We start from the raw sequence: 26827 nt of genomic DNA on the forward strand, positions 1-26827 counted from the left end.
ACTATGGATAGCACTTCCCTCAGCCATACGGCTGGTGGGGGTTGCTATATGCTACCATACTAGGGAAATGATTATGAGCAAGGCGGTTTCTCGTTGCCTTTCTTGCGTACTATATCTGATGACTGTAGCCCGTATGTTCACGGGGCCGGTTTGCCTGCTTGTGGGATGAAAACCCCCAGATAAACTGGCGGAAAAAACCTGCTGTCCACGCCCAAGAATGGCTAACTTGGCTATGGCTGAGGAAGATCCTTAAGCTCTTCAGGTCGTCGACGGGAATCGAACCTAGGACACTCCTTCCCCGGGCATATGGTTGCGAAGCGAATAGCCACTAGGCTAACCGCGCGTAACTATGGTATGAAAATGGTATGGTATGGTATGATTAAAGTATCAATTGATAGGATGAGACAAATTTCAACAACGATCCTAAATCGCTGACATTGACTGGCTGGGTGGATAGCACTTCTACTCTACGATCAACGGACTGTGGATTTGAATCTCATTCTTGACATGGATATTTTGTGAATGTCTTTAGGTGATAAATGAAATTCATTACGAAGTGCGAGATCTGCTTATTAGATGCCTGAAGTGGCTTGAAAAAGTTTCGTGTTTGGTCTCTGGTCTCTAGAGCACGATTAACGTATCACCTAATCTTTAACCAATCCATAGCGTAATATAAATGTACTATAGGCTAACAGTCTTTGCACAATTTTGCCAATAGACACATTTTAACAGAGAATTTTACTGTCAAATTTCCTTAAATTCCATGTAGCCGGTGAGAATTATTATCAGTTCGAATAATTTAGCCAGATATTATCAGTAAAAATTATTCGATTAATACGAAAATTGAACTACATAGTCCAAAATACCAAATTTTATTACATACTAGGAGTCACTGCGTTATACATTTCCGAAACTTTTTGCCGTGTATTTGGTCCGACTGAAACAAAACGACTCAACAAATTTTATAAGGTCAATAAAAATCCGTCCAACCCGAGTTCATGACAAATAACTTGGTTTATGGAGGAAAACAAAGCCAATCTAGATAGGTGATTAGGTATCATGCAAAACGTATCTAAAAACAAACAGTTATTGATTCAACTTTTCTTAATACCTTAATAAGTTAGAGGAAAAAAGTTTTTGACGCAAAGATATTCTTACAATTTCGTGGTTATAGCTGTATATATAGCATTGAATACTATCAAAAGCTGAGTTTAACAAAAATTTCCCCGCGGGGTAAAAAATTACAAAAAAAAAAAAAAGCACACACTAAAATAAGGATGCAGTTCAGAATTATAAAAGTCATAACACACACTTTACTTGCCTTTCTCTCATAATGAAGTCCATATGAAACAACAACAACAACAACTCAAACCAAATAACATTCTGGAAAGAGGTATTATGTATATGATATATCCAAACAAACAAGAGAATCGATATTTGTGTGTTCTGTCGTTTTGTTCGCTGTTTGGTAAGCTGCTGTCAAATTACAGCTGTTTCAACTTATTTCCAATGTAACACTTTCGTAATAACTCTCCCAGACAATTTTTTGCAATTCAAAATGTAATACGTTTCGCAAGACTTAAGTTTAGCTGAACTGGGTTTAGGATTTTAACTTTGGAATGTAGATTCAGAAACACACAGCTAAAATACACAGAGAAGAAAAGGAAGTGAATAATGTTCCAGACAGCCGAGCAAAATAATAATGCTTTCGCCATTTTAATTTCAGCTTCACATTTGAAGCTACCCATCTCCTATCTCTTCTTAGAGAAGCAGTTTATTCAGAATAGAAAGAGAAATTTGTAACGGTTTGATACACACGTGTCCATAATTTATAATTCCATTTGACCAAAAGAAATTTCTGTACTTTTAGCACAGAATTTATACTCAAGTATGTTAAGTGAATTTCTAATTATAAATTATGAATTCATTATGAATGCAGTTGAAGATGATGAACTTAAAATAATGTATGCGAGATTTTTCAAAACACTCTTCCTTTTGCATTTGTTTTCTCAGTCCTCGGCCGTAGCAAATACGGGCCCAGTTCTAATCATTTTGCTGGAGCCACTAATTTAATATAATTATTTATCCAGAGTATATACTATTTAAACAATATTAAAAATTAAATAATATATTTACTGATTATACTTTCATAAAAATAAAAACATAAACTAATTATGAAGAAATTTTTCTTGGTTTCAGCAGACTGTTCAGCAAAATCTTCCAAAATTTTATTAAATTTTAAATTTCTTGCTTTGAGGACAGATTGGTATAATCGCTTAAGGCCAACTAGGGATTATTATGACAAAAAGACAATTATCACAAAAAGGGATGTTTCGTGATGAGTCTTTGACTCCAGGAACTATCCTGGAATCAAAGATTCGTCGAGGGAGAGAGAGAGAGAGAGTTGTATAGTGCCCTGCCTCGATGAGTCCTTGCACTTCTTGGAGGTGTCACATAATAACAATAATATTATTAGAAAAGTCCATAGACTTACAGAAAATCTCTCCTGCAAGCAACATATATATCATACTGAAGTTTAAACTCATTCATACTCTTAGCATTCACAACATACTCAGTCAATGCATTCCACTCACCCACCACTCTCCACGAAAGAAAGAAAAAAACTTCTAAACCTCTTATGCACCACTTCCTTGCGCAATTACCAGCGATGGCCTCCTCTAGTACTTTCCCCTCCTTTTTTTTCCACTATCTAAAAAATCTTTCTCTTATCTATCTGATAAATGCCTCTCAAGGGCATAAACGTCTAAATCATATCACTCCCTTCGTCTTCTATCTGTCAAACTTTCAAAATACATGACTTCAATCTATCCTTATAGCAAACATTCCACAGTCATCAAATAATTTTTGCCAACCACCTCTGCACTGTCTCGTGATGAGTTCTTCATTCCCCCTCTAAAACCCGGTGATCAGATTTGATCACAATAATCCAGATGTGACCTGATCATAGCCTTACACAGCGGAATCACTACTGATTAATGTTCGTCTTAATATTGCAACAATCCTCTGAGTTGTCTTAATCATCTTTGCAACATGCCCCTTAAATTTCAAATTTCAATTCACCATAACCTCAAATTCCATACTCCCTCAACTTCCTCCAGTATACTTCCACATCTGCAGATTCCAAAATTCAAAACTTCATCTCCCATTCATCTACCAACACTTCCAGCTCATTTATCCTACTGAAGAGCCACTACATCATCACTACTCTCAATAATGTTCCCCAGCTGCACGTCATCCACAAACATCTGAATATCTCCTTGAATTTTAGTGACAATATCATTGATATAAAGATTGAAAAGTAGTGGTCCCAGTACAGAGCCCTATAGACCTCCACTGGTAACATTCCTTTTCAGCGATGGTGCCCCTCCATATATGACTCTTTGATATCTATCACACAAGTAACTGCCAATCCACTCCACCAACTTATATCCAAACCCATATGTTGCAGCTTAAATATCAGTCTATCATGTGGTATCCTATCAAATGCCTTTGCAAAATCTAAAAAAAAAAAAAATTACAGTGTATGCATTTCCCTCATCAACTACTACTGTTAGTTTATGATAAAAGTTCACGAGATTACTGAAACAAGAACGTCCTTTAACGAATTCATGCTAACCTTCACAGATGATATTAGTTTCATCTGCCCAGCTGTATACGAACTCTTACCAATTTTTCCAGTACCGTTGACAGAGTGTAGCATAGAGGCAGCCTGCCTCACGGCGCGGCTTAATAAGGGCGCTCATTCAGCCATATTGCGGTAGGCGCCGTCGCTATGCTAACAATTCCAGTGAGCTTAGCAAGTGCGGAAAGAAGTTTTCCAAACTTAAACTGATTAAAAATTATTTGCAAACAGCAATGACCCAAGAAAGATTATTTGGTCTAGTAACTATATCGATAGAGGTGGACATAGCTTATAATTTAGGTTTAGAAGATCTTATAAACAGATGTTGCGATATCCCCGCAGAGCAAACATTTAATTAATATTATTATGTAATCGTTTTGCATTAATGTTTCTCTTATAATAAAAAGAAAATAGCAATTGGACATTTTCTTATATTTTGTCTTGTAACCTATCATGGGCGATATTTAATTGTTTGCCTCAGGGCGCGATCTAATCTGGCGACGATCCTGAATTTTTCTAATACCTTAACAATTACAGAAGTAACAAAAACTGGTCTATAATTTGATGACTCCATTCTCCTACCACTCTTATGTAGTGGCACCATCTTACCCTCCTTCCCCTCCCCAGGGAATTAGTTTAAATTTGTTGCCTTATGTATTGTAAAGAGTCTTTATTGCCATTTCTAGGATATGATTTTTGTATCATTTCAAATATTTCTGTCAGTTTGCCGCTATATAGTCCAAATGAAAACAAAAATCGATATGTTTCAACGAATTTTGAGTGAAGATCCCAAATACTCTTTGTTAAGAGCGGTGATAATGACCCAATGACTCGTTATTAAGAGGGCTGATAGATGGGAGTTTAACTAAATCGTACTTACCGGGAGCGAAATTTCAGGATGTAAGTGAGAGTATTACAGCGGAAAAACAGAATTGAAAGAATTGATAGTTGTAGTGGGTACGAAGGAATTGAAAGGAGATAAATTTTTTATGAGAGAGGACTTTAAAGTATTGTTAAAGGTAGCGAAAGAAAAGTGTGACAGAGTTAGGATGGTGAGTCTGTTGCCGCGGTACGACAGAGAGGCATTTAGAAGGCGGGCCATAATCGCAAATGACTTTGTGTGGAATGAGTTTGATGGGCGAAAGGATTTATACAAGATGGATGGCCTGCATTTGAATGGATTTGGTGTGCGGAGACTGGAAAACGTGTTGCTGAATGAAGTGAAAATGGATGTGCAGAACCAGGGAAACTAGAACTACCAAGTAAGGGGGAAAGTGGATATACGGACATCAGTGAGACAGTTGAGTGTAAGAATGTATATAATGTACCCGAGCCAGTACCAAGGACAAGAAATCGGAATGGGATAGTTAGAATAACGCATCAAGATAGGGGTGGGACAAACGGACCTCTGCATTTCATGTATACAAATGCCAGGAGTATTAGGAACAAGAAGGAAGAATTTTTGGCCTTGAATGGCGCTTCCTGGCCACAGGTTATTGGCATTAGTGAAACATGGCTGACGGAAGATGATATAGTTAGTGGGATAGAATGTGCAGGTTATAGTGTGTTTAGGAGCGACAGAGAGAATAAAATGGGGGGAGAGTGTTATTGATGATAGCTGATGAACTGCAGCCAAGGAAAATTGAAGTTGTATTGCAGGATAGTGAAAATAGCTCATTTGAGGCTATTTGGTGTGAGATTGAGACTGGCAGAACAAAATATACAGTTGGGTGCTGCTATAGATCAGGTGATGGAATAGATGGTGGAGATAGTATGCATAAACAAATTGATGAAATGAGTGGAAGGAGGGTAATTATTATGGGGGATTTCAACTATGGTAACATTGATTGGAAGGAGGAGAGGACACATGTGAGGAAGGAAATGGATTTTATTCAATTATTAAGGGATAACTATCTGAGACAGCATGTAATTGAAAATACTAGGGGTTTGAGAGTGCTTCACCTGGTAATAGTATCTGAGAATTTGACTGTAATGAATATGACTATGTTGCCATAGTCATATTCATTACAGTGAGAGTGATCATAAGGTCTTGACCTGGGAGGTGGCTAAAGGTGTGGAATTTTCTATTAAGACAGGGTATATGTGGAATTACCGTGCTGACAAGTATGACAAGCTTAGGAGATTGTTTGGATCAGTGCCATGGCATGTAAAACTGCAAGGGCTGGATGTCGGTAGAGCATGGGAAGCGGTTAAGGAGCATTTACAGGAAGTTATGGCTGATTGTATACCTAGGGTCCGAATAGTAAAACAGGTAGGGGTTAAATGGATGAATAACAAAATTAAGCTTGAGCTGCAAAAAAAGTAACAACTGTGGAGGGAATTTAAAGAGAAAGGTGACATGCAGCCACACGAACGGTATAAAGCGCAGGCCAGAAGGGTAACGAGTGTGGTAAAAAAAGCAAAAGCGGATTATGAAAGGAAACTAGCTATGCAAGCTAAAGAGCATCCCAAACAGTTCTTTCAATATGCTGCAAGCAAAAAAAAAAAAAAACTGTACACGGCAGAATGATTTTAAGGAATGACGATGGTAAGGAGGTCACTGAATCAGTCGATATAGTGGAATTACTGAGCGAGCACTTTGCAAGAGTATATCATCCAGGTGGTATATTTCATTTTTTCAAACATTAAAAAAATGAAGGAACCATTAGTTTATACGGGAATTGTGATGAATGAAGTGGAGGTGAATAGTCTATTATAGAACCTTAATGTGAATACATCTGTAGGATTGGATGGTATAGCGGCACAGGTCTTACGTGAAACGGCTAAAGAATTATCAGTGCCCTTGACCATGTTGTTTAATCTGAGTCTCGGGTCTGGTTTAGTCCCGAAGGTGTGGAAAGAGGGGAAAATAGTTCCACTGCATAAAGGAGGTTCCAAGACTACTATTGCAAATTACCGGCCGATCAGCATATCAGGAGTCGTTGTCAAGGTCTTGGAGAAAGTAGTCAAGGGAAAAATACAGGAATGGATTGATGAAAATGAGATACTGTATGGGGACTGCATGGCTTTGTGAAGGGTAGATCATGCCTCAGTAACTTGATCAAGTTTTATAACACAGTGACGGCTGAACTGGATAAGGGTAATGGGTTTACAGTGATACTGCTGGACCTGCCTAAGGCATTTGACAGGATACCACATGGAATTCGAATCAGTAAACTGCAGCCTATGGGGATGGATATAGGGTTGGTGAGATGGATAGGTGGTTGGTTGATGGAGAAATATCAGAGAGTAGTTTATTCAGGAGTAGAGTCCAAAAGACGGCCTGTGACTAGTGGTGTGCCGCAGGGTTCTGTTCTTGGACCACTGCTTTTTAATTTGTTCATCAACGATATAGGGAAGGATATAAGAGGAACAGTTCATTTGTTCGCTGATGATGCAAAGTTAGGTAGGGCAATAGTGAATGCGGAAGATGTTAAAATATTGCAGGAAGACTTGGATAGATTAGCGTTCTGGGCTAAGGAGAATGGATGTCAATTTAATGTGACAAAATGTAAGGTTATGCATTTTGGGGTGAAAAGATTAGCAGCAGTATACCACTTTGGTGGAACTGTACTCCAGGAGATTGGGAGTGTTGGTGGATAGGGAGATGAAGTTTAGGGGGCACATCGCAAAAGTGGCTAAATCAGCTCATCAACTCACTTGGTTGTTGAAAAATACTTTGACGAGCAGAGAGAAGCAAGTTATTGTATCTCTGTATCGAGCCTTGATAAGACCTCATCTCGACTATTGTGCCCAGCTTTGGTCACATAGATTTCTTCTTGATGGGGAGGAGGTGGAGAGGATCCAGAGGCGAGTGACCAAGATGATAGCAGGTCTATGGAATGAGCCCTATGAGAACAGGTTGAAGATTTGTGGGTTACAGAAATGAGTTGATAAGCGGAAAAGGGGAGATATGATTGAGACATTCAAATTGCTAAAGGGTTTCTACAGGATAAATTCAGAGGATATTTTTGAGATCAGGACTGGTGGTGGAAGAACTAGGGGACACCTATGGAAGCTGGGCAATAGTGTGATTAGCAAGGGTGTTAGAGCTGGGTTCTTTACTTTTAGAGTGGTAAATGAGTGGAATAAGCTGCCAGAGTCTGTTGTGGGTGCTATGACGGTGAGTGAGTTCATGGCAAGATATGATAGATACTGTGAGAATGTCGTAGTTGTGTGGACATAGTGTTTAGGGCCTCCCTCGATGAGTCTAAAGACTCCCTGCAGTCGCCGGTAATAATAATAGTAATAATAATAATAATAGTAATAAATACCAAATTTCAAGTGCCGAGTAAATGCAAACACCGCATTCGTTGTTAGGAGTAATGATTTGCGTGTATAAATGCGGCAAAAAAAAACACGATTCAATTAGCATTAAAAAAAACATTTTATGTTAATTGAAAAATACAACATATGATCAATTAAGAAGTTAGATGATAACAGATCAAAATACAGTTTTGTATTTTGGATTTATCAGTTAAGAAATTATCTCGAAATTTTTCTTTTGTACTTTCTGATCGTAAATAATACCGAAACATAGAGAATGAAATACTGTATTATACAATGAGACATAATCAAGACATCAATATCTTTATAATTTTTTTAATAAAATGGGAGAGGAAAGATAATCAATAGATAGTTTAAAATTTTTAACTTAAATTTTTTTATTTAATTTAAATTTAAAAAAAAAAAAAGAAAATTTTTAATTTAATCCCTTAACATACAAAGACGTCTGTGACACGTCTTTTGTTTATTGCACCAAAACTGATTTTGAATTTTGGTTTCACATATAAATACAACCGAATATAGACGCTAGATAATCTTGTGCCTATTTCCTTTCAGCCGAGAAAAGTTGCCAACGACGTGTATCGGCTATTTCGTTTGCGTTTGCACAAATTCATCATTATTTTTCAAATGATGATGAATTTGATCCAGCAAATCACCCTCGCCCAAAAAATTGCCAGAAAAACGACCGCTTTCTGATTTTTAATAGGTACGTTAAGGGGTTAATGGAAATTAATATTTGCATATGCATTCAGAATAAGTTATTTATTTCTGCAGCATATGAAAAACAAAATAATTATTTCTTTGTGTATTGCAAAAATGTATAAATATCTCATATTCGTTTCTGACATTTTTAATGTAGTTAATGAAAAAAGAAAAAAACTGAATAATAATTTAGTTTATTATGTACAGAACCCATATATGTAATAGTGATACAACTAAGAATTTATTGATATAAAATATAGATTTTATCACTATTACATATATGAGCTCTGTTGACAATTTTACAAGATTAAATTATTAATTTAACTGCAAATTGCATCGATTAATAACTTCAATTATTTAAATTCTTTCTAGAGCAATTTCAAAATTCTAATCCAGTCCACAGACAACCAATGAATTAGAAGCATATCCCACAAAAATTTCACCGATTCATAAATTATGTGAATAGTGTTTCTTGAAAAAGAATTTATTTTCAAATTTCAACAACTTTTTTGAAATAAGATCTTATCTCAAAAAAATTTTTGAGATAAGAGATTTGTAAAGTGATCTGCTAGAAAAGATCTCTAAAAAAAGAACGATGGTTATAAAAATGTACTTAAAATTTTCAAATGATAGTTTATGAAACCAACTGAAAATCAATTAATCGGAAGTATGGCCAGTGAGTTTAGCATTCCTATCCAAGGAGACTAAATTTGGCTAACGGAATACTGTAAATTCAACGTTGGCTAGATTGTAATTCAGACTTGCATAACTGCAAGTCTGTATACAGATATGTAATGCAGAATTACATAACTGTAAGTTTGCATTACATAACTGCAATGCAGACTTCGGAAGAAGTGCCACATAAGGGAAGTCTAAAAAAATTCTGATTAGAAATTAAATGATATTTCAAAAATCCTTTCAATTTTTAGATCATAATTTTCCAACAAATACATTAAAAATTCCCAATGCACAACATATCATAATTAGTTGAAGTAATAAAAGATTCCAACATCTTAGTCACTATAAAATCCGTTAATGGTGTTACGGGGATGAAAAAACAAACTCCGTTTTTTTATCCCCCATAACACATAAAACGGCAAGAACACAATCAATTAAAAGACAAAATTTATAGTCTTAGTTTTGAATATTAAAGTGTTGAAGACACGATGTTCTCAATAAGGGTGCAAGATTGTATGATTCTGATTATTAGAATCATATGGAGTAATTGAAAAAGCTTAAAAATATTACCCAAATCTAGTTATGAGTATAAAGTTCAAATACGATCATCTGTAAAGCACTCAACCAATACCGATACTCTGACGTAATAGAATTTGAATTGCGCTATTGTTGTCATGTATGACAACAGCAAATGAGTTTTTTTATTTCAATTTTTCTTATCAAGAATCAGTGATGGAAGATGTGGATTATTTTGCACATGAAAATAAAGGAAAGAAGAATGAATGCTGCCCGAAGCTTTCTTCGATGATACATCACAAGTATTCACGTAAGCGTAATGACTTAAAAACCTCGCGAATGTATAAAAAACACACAAAAAATTATTTTATTACTTTTTCATCATTAAAAGATTTCTAAATCTAATCAACTTGGAATCTACTCCCTTTCAGAAATAATAAAATTTCACAGTCACTCTTTTACCAGCCTTTCTAATATTTTAAAAAAACGAATATTTTCATATTCTAAGATGAGACTGAAATGGACGTTCTTTCTTTAGCATGCATTACAAATAAGAACTGGTTCAATCTTTTTATTCACTTCACTTCATGATAAAAAAAAATCTCATTATAAGCGAACTTGTGTACTTCCTTATTGTTATCAGAATATGAATTTAAATGGCAGCTTGTGTGTAACGATAGTGGATAACTTTTGTACAGTTAATTTAAAAATAATTTTCTGAAACCCTACATAAGCTTTTAACGAAATTTGGTATTTATTACATATTTATTTGTAGAACAGTGTTAGTAGGAAGAGATATTTATCCATATTGTGCAATGAATATTTGAATAGTTACTAGGAATCTAAATTCACAGGACAGGTGGCTTGTCAGAGCTAATTTGTAGCTCTACTGAAGAAAGAAAGGGAACACAAGAAGGACTGTGCTTACTTTAATAAAGTGACGACAACCTTTCCTATAATATAGGAGATTCCTATTTCATAATGCAATGAATCGTATATTATATTCATCGTTGGTTGATTAATATACTTTTTATTAAGTTATTACTTTATATGTTAATATTATACTGTAATAAGCTAAAAGATGTGTCTGCTTGACTTCAGCATACGTTCTTTACTGTTGTTTAATTAGTTAAAAACTATTGTTTATCGTGTGCCACAGGTTCTTGTAGCTAAGTCTTCCCGATATTTACCCAGTCCTGCAAGAATTCTACACCCTGGATGAAACGAGTCATCCATAAATGATATCACAATCGTTGGGACTTTCGAGCGACTCAGAAGCACAACTGCGAGGAGGACAACATTGGCCTTTTGGTTGGAGAGACCTAAGTTTGAATCTTGTATGGGACTAGGAACTTTTAAAAGTGCTTTCCTGCTAGCTGAGTTGGCCGCTCTCATAATGGATTGCAAGTTTTTTTTTTTTTCCTTCCATAAAGTCGGTTTTACATCTCATAAAGCAGCAAACCAACCAAAGAACACATACAATTAATGGACTTATGTACCGCCATTATGTACTGCCTTAGTCACTTCGACCATCATTCCAACCACCTCAATCCTTTGATCTGCTAATATTATTAATATCAGTAATATTAGCACATTAAAATTACGGTCATGTTTCGTTATAATCTTTAGATTAATCTATAGAACGTATTCGGATATTCATTAAAAAACACGCTCCATTTATTTATTTATTTTATTTTAGTACTGAGTAAAATTTTACACTGCGTCACAAAACTAGAGGAGTACCGCCAAAGCCTGGGGTGACGTATCTCGGCATGTCGCGAGCCGAGGTTTGCATAAGCTTTACAGAGACTTTGACAACGAGAACAAGTTGTGAAAAATCGAAAATTTACGAACAGGCGCATGGAAAAACTGTATTAATGAGAAGAACAGGTTAAACATCGAAAGTCGAAAATCAAAAGATTTAGCAGGTTTTCTTTTTAATGGTATTAATTTTCATTGTTATTAAAACTTTGCGCTTACTAAATATCAATCTGGTCAAAAGATATTCAACAGAGGGAATTTTACCACATTTAGTTCATAAACCAAAGATTATTTGTCTTAATGGGGTACGAGCACATTTAAGACGACTCTCTGGCTCGAACTGTGTAACAACTCGAATTCTGACGTTGATTCATTACGAAACTAATGAATGACGAAGTTATTAATAAAAATAATGTAAAAAAAGTGCACTATATGAATTACATGAAAGACAGCGAGAAAATGAATATCTATTGTGAATACTGCTATTCACAATGATAATGATATCATTTCAGATTAGCCGTATTTATACATTCTGAATATTAACAATGGCGGTTCAATTTTTCCGATATTTTCATTTATAATCGGCCATTACCATCTCTTCATCCCTCTAATATTCCTCAAAACTCTTGTTAAATATTTTATACCAAAATTAATTAAAATCTTGATTTAATAATAAATTTAATTAGTTTTAATATATATTTATTCCAGAGAAAAAAAGAAAATTTAAGACACTAAATAAAGGGGAAGCTAATTCGAAAACTAAAACAAAGCAAAAATAATAATGACTGAAAAGGGTAAATAATAGTCATCATTTTGAAAATTAGATCATTTTCACTCTTTTTTCTATGAAAATCTCATATTTTTCACAATGTTTTATGAGGGTGGACGTGGAGGAATGCCGCACCTGCGATCTTTAAAAGCTGATCCTGGTGAGAGCCAAACACTACAAATTGTGTTGTAGGGAACACCTAACTTGTAGTTGTAATTTAAAGATTTCTGCTGCCATCTTCAACCAGCGATTTATAAGCCAATCCAAAGCTGTTAAATAGTCACCTTACTTTAAGACTAACTCTCTAAAATGAAATAAAAGTTTGTAGTTTTTATTTTTTTCTTCCAGATAACTGCTAGTGATGCAACAACACGTTTTTCTTGTTACTTTATCAGATGAAATTATAATGCGTTTCTAACATTAATTAATATTCTGAAAGCATAAACTTCTGGCAATTAACTTTCAAATTTGTGAAGTACAACAGCCTTTCGAAATCTTATAACTTTCAATATTTATGTAGATGATTTCAACAAAAGTGAAACATGACGGAAGCACAGGATTACAACTGGAAAATATGTTTAGTAGTTTAGAGATAATTAATTCAACTATGAACTAAAGTTACCATTGTCGATTATGAATTTTCGATTATAACATTATCAGATTCCTGCAATGTGAAAATAGGAAACTGCTACAACTAAAAAGTTCTTTATTTATAACATTTTCTTTAAGAAAAGGGAACCGTTTTAACTATATTAGGCCAATGTCTCGATTGATATATATATATATATATATATATATATATATATATTTGATAAATCACAACTGAAAAAAAAAGCATTGATTTGATCATAAAATAGTTTACAAACGTTTCTAAAATGCGAAAGCGAAATCAGTACCAAGAACTATACTTCTCTAAACCTGAGTTCGATTTTGTATTAACAACAATAACAAACAAAAAACATACATTAATTAGCATTAGATTAATTTAAGTATTTTAACAAAAAAATGATAGGATACATGTCATATTTTGATCTGAAAAGTAATTGCGTGCTTGTATTATTCAGTTACTTCAAACTCACCACGTTTACAGGGTGAGTAAATTGACTTTCCTCATATAAAGAAATATTGGATATCAAAACAGAACATTAACCTCTGGTATGAGAAGAGAAAACAGCTCGCTTAGTGCGCTACCATGCAAAAAAAAAAAAAGTTTAAATACATATTTTGTATATCATACTTAACTCTCAAAAATTTTGAGGATTAAGTATTTATCTTGTTGATTCGCTAAAGCTTACTTGGATAAATTTCGGAATGCAATCCTTTAGAAATCTATAATTTCATATGAATGTATTAAATCCCTTTCTAGGAGGAAATTATTCTCTTCCCCTTAAAGTAGTCAGGAGGGCTAAGTGACAGGTGTATTTCTGTTGAAGGGATTCGAATCTCGCAGATATAATATACTCATGGCCGAGGTCACCTCAGTTGAGAATAGAGCAAGTTCTACATAGTATAAGGAATGCTACATATAATAAAGCACTTAAGAAATGATTGAATTGCATTGCAAGAGATTTATAACATACATAAATATAAAGCATTTATTTGTTCATGTGCGCCAGTAGAATGCAAGTCTTCTTGTTCAACAGACTCCGGTTTGGAATCCCACCATCACATGGATGTTTTTGAAAATCTTCAGAATGTAGATAGTAGATTACATCACCCGGTGAAACACTACCATCCTGAGTACTGAAGTGACATGCTCTCCTAAAACAAATATACTATGCATTTCCTAGAAAAAAAAAACTCTAGCCAAAATTTGAAATAACATTAAGTTCTACCCTTCCGTGGTTTAAGTATATCAACAGTATAAGTTTAAGTACGAGTATATCAAGTCTTTCAACATCAGCTGAAAGGTCCTCTCCCTACAAAAAAGCTATGAGGAGAAATAAAAAAATAAAGGAAATTTACTTGTAAGAATAATGCAGTGTATTATCCATACGTTTCTAGGTTATCGTAGTTGGAATTTAGTTAAATAAGATAAAATTTCCAGTTGTCATATTCACTGCGTCTCGTACAGATCGAAAGCATACTTTCAACCAGCTATACAACTCCGCTTTCCTGTTGTATGTTACAAATTATGCACTCATCGGATTTTTGTGGTAGGAAGAAAGGGTCAAATAATCCAACAGTTACATAAAAATGATAGAAGAGTATGATATTAAGTGCAAGTCAAAGTTAGTTTAGTCAAGTGCACGAATGGCTCGAAAAGTTCAAAAGTGGAGAAAAAAGTGTTAAACGCAAAACATTGCTAGCAAAATGAGTTTGCACCATTACAATGCTCGACTTTATTCATTCACAGGATACAAGCATCGAAATAATTCCAAAACTTCAATATGAAACTCATCCCTTCCCCCCATACAGTCCAAACTTTCCTTAAAGTGATTATCACTTCAGGGTCTATAAAAATTATTTTAATATATTTAATAAAAATAATAACTTTTCATTTATTGTTTTAGTGGAGCAATTTTTTTTGTTTCTTTTAGTTTTTACTTTTTGTTTTAATATTTTCGGTTCTTTTAGTTTTTACTTTTTGTTTTAATATTTTCTTTCTTTTCGTTTCATTATTATTTTTTTAAATTTTTTTCTGTCATTACTGTGTTACTGTAATACTGAAATTACATCATTATGAAGTGATAAATATTACTAGAAGTTATAATACTTTTGGTATTATTTAAACGCGCTTTTGATATTAAATAAAAACAAAACTGTAGATCACTCAGTATCGACGATACCCTTGAAAGATCTGGTTTCTATTCCGTCTAGAATGCGAAAAACTAAATGCATTCCAACTGAAGGTGAGTTAGCTGGGCTCATCGGAATCCCTTTCTGCCACACAAGATCTTTTCCGTTCTCGGAAAACAGACAAACCAGCCATAAAAACTACGCAATTAACGTAGACATAAAGGTCTAAGTAGACAGGATTACTAGCCATATTGCAGCACTAATTAGGTTTTTATTTTAAAAATAAATTACTTTACAATGACGGACCACGTGAACATAACACGTCAAGGAGAACAAATTTGAGATTAATTTTATAAATATTTCAATGAACTGATATTAATGAGTATAGCAATTCCATTAATTAACCTAAATGAATTGAGGTTTGAAACAGATAGACTTTGTCATTATCCTGCATACATTGTTCGCAAATTCCAAATCTGATCTGCTACAGAATAATGTTCTTGTATTTTAAATTGCATCCCAGTTATCTCTAAACCTCACTAAAAATCCAAGGCTCTTCTTTTAAAAAGCAAGCTAGTAATTAATTAGTGACTCTCTATTCTTACAGATTCATTTCATTCGCTATCACACAAATATTCATTTTCTGCTGCAATTCACATGGACAACGTTTATACAGGTAATTTCTGAACATTCCCGTTCACAGAAAATGAAATTATTTTTTTTATTTCTTAATTTATTTCTTTTATTTATTATTTCAGTAAAACATCCTTCTGTTTCTGCAATTTAAAAAAAAATCGAAAAACTATACCAAAAGCATTTGAAATCTCGTGAAGTGAATGAGTCAAACTATGACTGTGAGTTTGACTGTGAGTCAAACCTACTGTGAGTAAAACTTTGCTTCCGTACATTGTTATTAATTAGGAAAGATCTTATACTATGAAACGTCTATATTCAATATAATATTAAAATGTTAATTATAACGCATGTATCATCAGAAAAATGATGGATGTGAATCTAATGATAGGGAATCCTTTCTTTCGCATATATGCTCACGCGTAGACACACTTTACCGTGCAGGCATTCGAAACCAAATCCGACAGAGTAGGTGACCATGAGGTGATCACTTGCAGGGTGACCAGTCATTTGAGGACGTCTGTTAGATAGGGATATATGTGAAATTATAAGGCTGGTAATTATGAAAAGCCCAGGAAACAGCTTGCGGCAATAACTTGAAAAGAGGAACTGGGTGGAAAGTATATCAATGCTGCTTGGGCTCTACTCAAGAACTATTTGGTGGAGGCAATATCAGAATGCATTCCAAAAGTCAACAGGAGAAATAGAGCAGGTGTGAAATTGATGAATCAAGAGGTAAGGTATGCAATCTAGAAGAAGAAGGTATTATGGATAAAGCGCAAAATGAGTAGTTATAACCAGTTGCATGAGAAGTACAAAGAGCAAAGGAAAAAGGTGACTTGCTTGATAAGGGTAGCAAAATCCAGTGTGAACAACAGTTAGCTAATGCGGCTAAAAAAATCCTAGTGAATTTTTTTTCGATACCTGGCCAGTACAAGAAAGAATGATTATGGAAGGATGGCCCTGATTGGCAAGTGAGCAGGAGGTATATGAGGAATAAACTTGATGTAAATAAAGCTGTATAGTCGACTTGATGATATTTCACCACGTGTTTTGATCGAGGGAATGTTCCGGGGCGTTAACAACAGCTTTTACTTATCTTTATAACGTGAGTCTTGCACTGGGCCATGTTCCAAAGGAGTGGAAGGAGGCTAAAATTGTTCCGATTCATAAGAGTAGGGGATTTGAATTATAGGCCAGTTTGAATTAGAGAGGTAAGTTAGGACCAAGATTCAGAATTGGGTTGACAAGAGAAAATACTCTTTGATGGCCAGCATGAGTTTGTTAAAGGAAGATCGTGTTTTAGCAATATATTATAATAAGGTGACAAATGCATTGGATAAGAGTGAGTCATACACAGTGGGATATTTAAATTTTGCAAAGGCCTTTGATAAATTGCTACATGACAAGCTGGTAATTAAATTGCAACTGATGAGGGCTGACCAGTAGATTAGTCCGCTGGATTGGCTGTCTGATAGGTATCAGTGACTTGTATATGGAGGAGGATATCCCAGAAGAGAAAAGTTACTAGTGGTATATCCGCAGGGTCTGTTTTGGGTCAATTGATGCTTAATTTTTATGTAAATGATATTGGGAGAGCTCTGAATGGTGATATGTAGTTGTTTGTAGATGATTCAAAGTTGCGGAGAGCTATCAGGAGTAGAACGGATGCTGTGGCTTTGCAAGAGGCATTGAATATACACTGGCTGAATGGGTGAATGAGTGGGGATTTCAATTCAATATGGCGAAGTGTACGATTTAAAATTTGGTAAGCAGAGACGGGATGTAGAGTGCACAATCGGTGGAAATATTTTGGAAGAGATAGAGGGGATGAGAGATCCAGGAGTGATTGTAAACAAGGACTTAAAATTTCGGGACATATTGTTAAAATTATAAAGACAGCACAGCGGATAATGGGAATGATGCGAAGGGCACTGACTTGTAGAAGTAAGGATGTTACGGTTCCCTTGTATAAGGCTTTGATTAGTACACATACGGATTACTGTACACAGATTTGGTCACCTGGTTTTCAAACAGATGAAGATGTATTGGAAAAGGTCTAGTAACAATTCATTAAGGTGGTTTCTTTCTGGTTTCTGGCATGTTGAGTATGAAGACATACTAGGAAAATGCAATTTGCAGAAATTGGTGGATGGAAGGAGGAGAGGGGATATGATCGAGAGATCTAAGCTGTTAAAAGGTACCAGATTAATATCGAGGAGGTTTTGCATAAGAATGGGTTAAGATAGGAAGAGAGAACAATAGGTCATCCCTGAAAGCTGAATAAGCAGAAGGTGAGCAAGGGGGTGAGGAACAGGTTTTTTTGCATGGAGGGTGGTAAGAGATTGGAATGCACTCCCTGAGAGTGTGTGGTGAGCGGGGAGACAATGAACATATTTAAGGCGCGGTATGATAAACTGTGTGTGTAACAGTGGGACATCCCGCGATGAGTCTTTTGACTCCATGCAGGCTTTAATAATAATAATAATAATAATAATAATAATAATAATTCCATCAATATAAATTATTACATATTCGTGTCGTCATACACAGCCTATAACAGCTATAAAAACAAACAGATCTACTCGAAAAGTCAACTGTATTGTCACGGCACATGGAAGAAAATACTTAGAGACTTTGATAGAGTTCTATCTCATATCAGTTAGCGGCCTATCCATTTGTTACAACTAGTCAGTAACAAATGAATAGACTTCATTGTTCAATATCAACTATAGGCAATCTCGTTATCAGCCAAGAACCCAATACAAAGGAACCGGAAGAGTGATATGGAAATCTCGGTAGTCCAATTGATCTACAAGCAGTATCTTAAAGAATCTACAAGAGTACATTTTTTGACGTACTGGTTGTGGAGCATTAGAAGTCTGCAATATGAAGCAACGAATAACGCTATACTCTCTTGCAAGTGTGGGTATGGGAAACACTTGCTAAACGCTTTATGCTCAAGTGTATCATCTCAATTGAGGAGATGTAATGATCTGGAGCTGTTTGTCCTGGAAAGGGGAATGCTGACGGATATGCAACGCTTCTGATCAGAAACGTCCACTCAAACGTTCTTATGGACATACAATCTGGGAAAAAAAATAAGAACTGATATTACATTTCATATTGTGGACAGACCAATGGTTAAATACGCCTGGAAACCTACTCTGGTGGGAGAGAAATCAACACAATTTTCATGCCTTTTTTAAACCATAAGTTATCAGTATAAATTATCAATAAAATTTAATATTTTCTTTCGACAAACAGTTCATCAAGTCAGTGTGCATATACCCCCCCTGAGGCAGGGGGGGGATATGTACGAGAGGACATGTGACGACAGATATTTTACTTTTTCTCGTACATATACCCTCCCTGAGGCAGGGGGGGGGTATATGTACGAGAGGACATGTGACGACAGATATTTTACTCCTTCCTAAACGAAATGCTAGGCAATACACTGGTCCTTCACGTTTGACAATACTAATTCCTCAGAGCAAGTTACCTCAGCACATATATGAACTTTCATAATTATCTAATGATGTTTATATAAATGCTAAATACTCAACACGGTACTTCGGTCATTTCCTGCTAACTTAATTCTCTTTATTCTCATTTAATTCTATTCATATGATGAGGGAGAGAGAAATTACTGCTGGAAGATGAAGCAATTTATTTCAAAACATTTAAGCAGCGTACTGATAATAAAACCCTGTTTTTCTATGAAAAATGCAAAGACACACTTGTCAGTGAACTCAAGCTATTGGTAAGACAGGGACGCAAATATTCTCGTATGCAACATGGTAGACAAGAATCGAACTTCAGCCTTTGAGTTCATTACCGTTATCCACTGTTAAGATAACAAGAAATCGGCTGTACAGAGGGAAGGAGAGATAAAATGTCAGCTACCGAAAGCCAATGAAAGGCTACACATACACACAAATAAAAGACAATTCACCCAATTTGTTGATTAATGATAAACAGTGAAACTTATGGAAGGTGTGGATAAATCTATATGAATAATAAAAAAAAAAACAATATAGGAAACAAAATAAGCCTACCAAAAAAAAAAAAAAAAAAATATATATATATATATATATATATAGTATGGTAATCTAAATATTAAAAAAAATATAAGAATAGTAATTACGCCCTTACCTTACCTTTCGTTCTGTTTTTTGGCAAATGTATTGTTTTTGATTTCAGTTATAACAGAAAAATGCTTCAAATTCAACCAGATGGACTTTTGATAACTGAAAAAGTTATCCCATATTAACAACAGACTCATTTATTCCTGTATTTTTTTTTATAATATTAGCAAGTTATATACACAATGATGTATGCTAGCCTACTTTAAACTGATATTAACACATTTATTTTTAAATAAAAATAAACGTTTTATTATATATATATATATATATATATATATATATATATATATATATATATATATATATATATATATATATATATATATATATATATATATATATATATATATATATATATATATATATATAGTGAACTATATATATATAGTCACTATATATATTAAATATATATAGTGAACACGTAGGGTTAAAATTCATAATATATTATGAATTTTAACCCTAATTTAACCCATAATATCTATGAATAAAAATATTCATAGATATTATGAATATTTTTAGGTGGAAAAGGAATCTAATCAGCCAACAGGTTTGAAGTGTACTTTTAAAAGTACCTTGTTTGGTGTCTAAAGCCGGAGTTCCCAGGACCCACCTTCGGTCATAAAGATCTATGAGTTATCAACTTTTCAGGGAAAGAATTGCCATAAGAATAATGAATAAACTTAAATATGTTCACGAACTAAAAAAGAACGTTCGCGTGGCAAAATGACACAATATCCTCCTGCCTTGTGTAAACTTTCACAAGTTTAAATCGAAATATAAATTTCCAAGCCTGTTTGTTCCCTTCATCCTGAAATTAACTTAGATGTCACATGAAGACTTTTTACAAAAATGTAACCTACACAGAAAGTTGGAAACGAAATTTCATATATCTCCTAGATAACAGAATAAGATATTAAGATTAATAGCTTGCAGGAACCCTCCAGATATAGATATATATGGTTGACGCTTGCGAGCTTACTTGAAAGTGATATTAAGAATGTATTTTTTTAAAAAACGATACCTTAAAAATTTTTAAATTTTAAATAAAAATAAAAACTATCTAATATATCACTATGAAATACTATTGGATATTGTTTTCATTTTTTTGGAATTTTTATAGTTTTTATTTAGTTATTTTTACTTCGATGCTATAAGCCGGCCTAGTTGAGTCGTACTTTCAGGATTCAAATTCCATGGTGGGTATTCGAGCTATATATACTTTGGTGTATTATAAATAATAGTATACCAAATAATCCTTGAACATTTGCCAAAGACACTGCCAGTTAATACAATGGACAAATTAGTACAATTTGTCCATTGTACTAATTTGCACATTCTCGCAAAACTCTAGCTGATATCCCATTTTATCCCGCAACTGTATTTACATTGAGATTTGGCAATATCCTAAGAACATCCAATTCATCCACCTTTTTTTCCCACATTAGTGTCTGCCACATAGGTTAAAACAGTAACCTCACTTGGATGATATTCCCTTGTAAAGTGGTAACTCAGTAACTCCATTATTTTATCCACTTCTGTATCCTTGTGACCATCATCACTCATTAAGGTTAATCTTCTATAGTCATTCTTCCTCTTACTTGCCACGTAACGAAAGAACTCTGGTATTTCCTTTGGCATGCTCGACTAGATTCTTCTCGTAACCTGATTTTGCCTTCCTTGTAATGCTGGTCATCTTTCTCTTTATATACCATCCACAGCATTTTCTTCTTCTGCAGCTCATGCTTAGTGATATTACTCATTCATCTCCTACCTGCTTAACCCTCCTTACCTTAGGTATATAATTTAATATTGCTTTCTCTCGATGCCCCTTAACTATCTTCCATGCATTATTAACATTCTTCCCTTGCAATATTTTATGCCATGGCACAGATTCAAGCTTCCTCTTAAGCTTGTTAAAATCACCTGCCTTGTAGTTCCACATATACTCCTTCTTGGCAGAATATTCCTCATATTTTACAATGTTCTAATTCAAGTGACTGCATGGTCACTTTCCCAATCGAAGGAAATGTGGTTATGAATAGCTCTTTTGATCCTATGACCAGGTCCGGTACTCTCACACCCTTAGTCCCCTACATCAAGTAATTTATCTCTCAGTAGGTGTATAAATTCCATTTCCTTCCTACCATGTGATCTTTCTTCCTTCCATTCTATATGTACATAGTTTAAGTCCCCCATAATAATTACTCAACCTGTACTCACTGTCCTAATTTGGCAACGCATATCTCCCAGATCGTCTGTGGAATCCCCTGACTTATAGCAATAACCAACTATATATTTTGTCTTATTGGCCTTGATCTTACACCAGACTTCTTTCGAATGAACTGCCACCCTCCCGCCTATCTCCTATTCTTTTTGGCTGCATTTCATTCGCTATCATCAGCAATACCCTCCCCCATCCTATCTTCTCTATCTTCCCTAAAACCCTTCACATTCAATCCCTGTAACTACATCATCTGCTGTTAGCCAAGTCTCACTAATCGTATAACTTTTGTCGAGGTTGCACTAACCAATGCCAAAAACTCCTCCCTATTGTTCCTGATACTTGGCATTACTATATAGGAACTAAAGCATCATCCCCTTAGGACCCCCCAAAAAAACATCCTTACTTCCTGAATTGACTACCCTATTCGATACTTTTGCTTGAGAGACTAGATTCCCCACTTGGTCATTTTCGCCTCATGGGTGCCTTCGCACAAACCTGCATGCACCCTAACTGCTTAAGTGTTCCTGAATTTGCGCTTCAGCATGCTCTGTGAACAAAGCTCTCTATATGCACCTACATCACAACCATTTAGATGCAGTCCATCAGCATTATATAAATCCTTCTTTCCGTTCACAAATCCACAAATCCTATATTCATTTCTTCTGCACAATCTAAGTATTCATTCATTTGCTATTCGCCTACTCAGTTCGCCTCTACTCTACCATAGCGTGGTAGGAGACACAATCTTCACCTTTTCGCTCTTCAGTTATATTAAATGGGATCGTTCGTTTACTAATATTTCTAACTTTGAGTTAATGAAAAGAGTTTAGGACAGTTTTAAGAGTTTGGAAAACTGAAGAAAAATTTAAACTCAAAGAAATATAATGGATGTTTGATGGACAAAATACATCTAAATCCGTACACATCGTTGTTATTTCTTTATATCTAGCCTGGATTCGTTCGTGTTCATAGATCGTAAAGGTCCAAAAATACAAATACAGAAAAAAAAAATTCACTGTAGCGAAATTCATGAAATATTTTCGTCATATGCTCTCCAATGGAGTCCCATCTCTTCCCCACCTCCACACACACACACACACACACACACACACACACACACACACACACACACACACACACACACACACACACACACACACACACACACACACACACCATGGATCCGGCGACTCTTCAGCTATGCCGCTCCACTGATTAAAATCCGACAAAAAAATCATAATTTTAAGTCAATGCAGTTTGTTATATCAGTACCGTGTTCTAACGGTCCTCTAATAGTACTGTTTTTTATAACTATCTGAACAGGTAGTTGCAAAAAAATAAATAAATAAAAAAAGCCAACCAAAAAGAGTCTGCTCTTACTCAGACTTAGTATGAAATTTCATTAAATTTAGAAAGACAATTCAGAATCAAACCAGCTTATCTGAAAGAAAATGTCAAAGGTACATTACATATACTTGTTTACACATATTCGTCATACGAACACCGTCAACATCACGAAAGTGAGAATGCTGAATATTTAATAGTCATTAATGTCAAGTCTTTCTCGTGAACTTAAATGATTGCTGTACGCTTTTCCTATTCAGCCTGTATCTCCCCATTGTCGGGTGAAAGCCTCTCCCACTGCTGGAGGGTTGGGTCTACTTTCCCCATGGTGATCCTCGTCCATAATGGGAGAGTGCATGTATATTTGCATGAATGAATGGATGAAGGTGAAAGACAATCACAAACATCCATGCCCTAGGAGTGATTCGAACCCACAGCCTTTTGGATGGAGAACGGATACGCTGACCACTCGGTCAAAAAGGCAGGCTTTCCTATATCAATACAGCTCACCTGATTGTAAACAACTATATATGTGCATTGCAAGTACTTTATTCTCTAAAAAAAAAAAAAAAAAAAAAAAAAAAATGGCCGCAGAAGTAATTCAATACAACGCCATAACCAACAAGACGGCTCAAACACTTTCATGATAACTGTTAATCTTTATTATTTTTTATAAATAACAATTAATAATTTTATAAATTAAAGCAATGAAAAAAATTTTAAAAAAAAACATTTCACGAAATATCGGTATCAAGTAGAAGATGGCTGCATCGGCATGGTTCGCCCAGATGGTTAGCTTATCCGCTCTCCAGCCAAGAGGCTGCGGGTTCGGATCCCGCCAGGGGCATGGTTGCTTGTGAATGTCCCACTAACCCCGTGTGGAAAGGGCATCTGCGACCCTCCCACTTCTAGCGCTCCGCTCCCAAAATCCAACGAGTTACGGGAGTTACCATACAGCGTCAAAACGACGTCACATGTGAATAACCAAGTATGCAGACGTTCGATGAACACCTTATGGAAACTAACTGGCACAATTATAGATAAAGTATAGAATGAAGACAAGGGGCAATGTAACATTAAAACAACAGTAATAAGAAGATCAGAATGGAATAAGATTACTATCGAGCTTCCAATCTACTGACCCAACATATCGTCTTCGTTCTCTTTATCTGTCTCTCTTCTTTGGAACTGTTTTTTTCAAGGACTACAATCCCCAGCTGTTCAAAAAGCATATCAGCAGGACTGCTAAGAAACAAACATGTTTTTTCTTAATCAGTTGCTCTCCCCCTCCCCCGTAAACACGCGCTCGTGGGCCGGCGCGCGCAGCTGATGTTTTATAGGCTCTACAGTACTGTCTAATGCAAGAGAGAAAAATAAGTGTTTTTAAAACACAGATCGCAGAAGGAAAAAACAAAAGAAGGGAAAAAAAAAAACCCTGCAAGATGCTTAGAGCAGGAGAAACGATTAACAGGCAAAAAATCAGTATATTCAAAGCCAGATAAGGCAGCTCTACTATTTTTTACTACTATATCATTACATCCTTTTGATCTGATAAGTGTATGTAGAGTACTATTCTTCGAAATGGACCTTTACAAATGGATGATGTAGTTCCCCCCCCCCCTCCTTAACATTCTGTTGTAAAAGTTTATATCCTTAAAAACAAGATTTTTTCGTTTTCAAGCATATACTGCAATAAGATCGTTCTTATTTAACTAGTACCGAAATCACACTTTTTTAAAAGAGAGAACGTAGTCCGTAAAGATACAGTTTCCAAAGCATGTTCATCCTACACAAGGAAAAGAGTGAGAGAGAGAAAAAAAAAAAACTTTTTTCAGCTAAAATTGCATTTCAACTTCATTTGCTGTTTATACCTTCCAAGATTTTTAACATCAGACTTCTACGAATATAAAATGGCTAATAAATATCTAATTAGCAAGAAAAAAAAAAGATAGTTACTATAGAAAATATGAAACTATCAGAAGATAGAATGCAGAATAACTGTCTAAAAATGTTGCACAAACACAAATACTAATAGCATGATAACTGTTATATATTACAGTTCTTATAATATAAAGTATCTAGATATATGATAATATATGAAACATTTTCTAAAATTATCCATGGCAGCATTTGTGAAGAAAATATTATTACATATTATAGCAATTAAAGTGCTTATTTATGATTAAACGCTGGAGACGTGATCATTTGCTTGCATGACACGTATCGGCTCAATTATTTGATATTTTAATGACGAGACAGAAGAGCAAGTTCGTCATGCGTACAAGAAATTAAATAATTATTATTGTTTTAACTTTCGTCGCCTCCGTGGTGAAGTGGCTTTTGTCATGCGCCACTTGTTTGGAAAAGAGACCGGATCAAATATTATCCGAGAAGAGAGGAATTTTCTAGTCTTAAGCAAAACTGAGTTAATCAGTATTCAATGACAGTTTAGCAAGCGTTTTCTCCCCCAGAAAGTCGAGAGCGTCAGCAGCACAAGCAAACTGATCTGTGAACAGCATGTACGTAACAGACATGAGTAAAGAATTTTTAACGACAGTAAACGGGAGAGAGAGAGAGAGAGAGAGCGAGGAACATCACATCACATCATACACACGCATATTGTCCATAATGAGTAACGATTTTAACACACTCACTACAAATATTATGTGCATTGTTTGAGTTGATTATTTTTAGTAATTGCCAATTAATTATATGTTCATTATGTACTACTAAAAGCAAAATTATATAAAAAACTATTTCTTCATGATGAAAAGTTCATATACGCCCATCACTGGCAATACCTCTGATAGAAGCACGCATAATACCGCTTATGTTCAGGGGCATTTCAATATTTTTAGTATACAGAACAATCTAACGGGAATGCACCAAACTTTAGAGGTTGATTTTGTGGGTAATTTAAGCAAACAGTTTACATCAAGACGGATCAAATCCGGAAGAGTAGATGGATACGGTCATTTCATGATTCGAACGCTGTCGGATTGCACGAATCGTGGTCAAGTTATGTAACCTAGTTTTCGAAAGCGTTTTAGGAATTTTTAACAGTGTTCCACTGTCCCTATTATTATATTGACCATTATCAACTGTGTGCTGTTAATGAAAATCACACGGTGAAAAATTGTAATTTTTGTATCGTGAAAAAGTTATCAACAAAAATTGACCAACAATACTATCTATAATTGGCGAGATTTTACTGACAACTTGCCGACAGGAAAAACTGGATCATTTGATGTTTCTGAACGTGAATTTAAACAAAGATCTCAGATGAGCGGTCATGAAGCAATGCTCGTTAAACAAACGCACACTTAGCAGTTTATAAAACAAACTAATTGGTGTGCGCTATGTATAGGGCGTTCATCCCTTAC

This window comes from Typopeltis vanoorti, chromosome 11 (genome assembly GCF_054136105.1).
Source record: "Typopeltis vanoorti isolate ZY-2024b chromosome 11, IOZ_Tvanoo_1.0, whole genome shotgun sequence".
NCBI classification, from domain to species: Eukaryota; Metazoa; Arthropoda; class Arachnida; order Uropygi; family Thelyphonidae; genus Typopeltis; species Typopeltis vanoorti.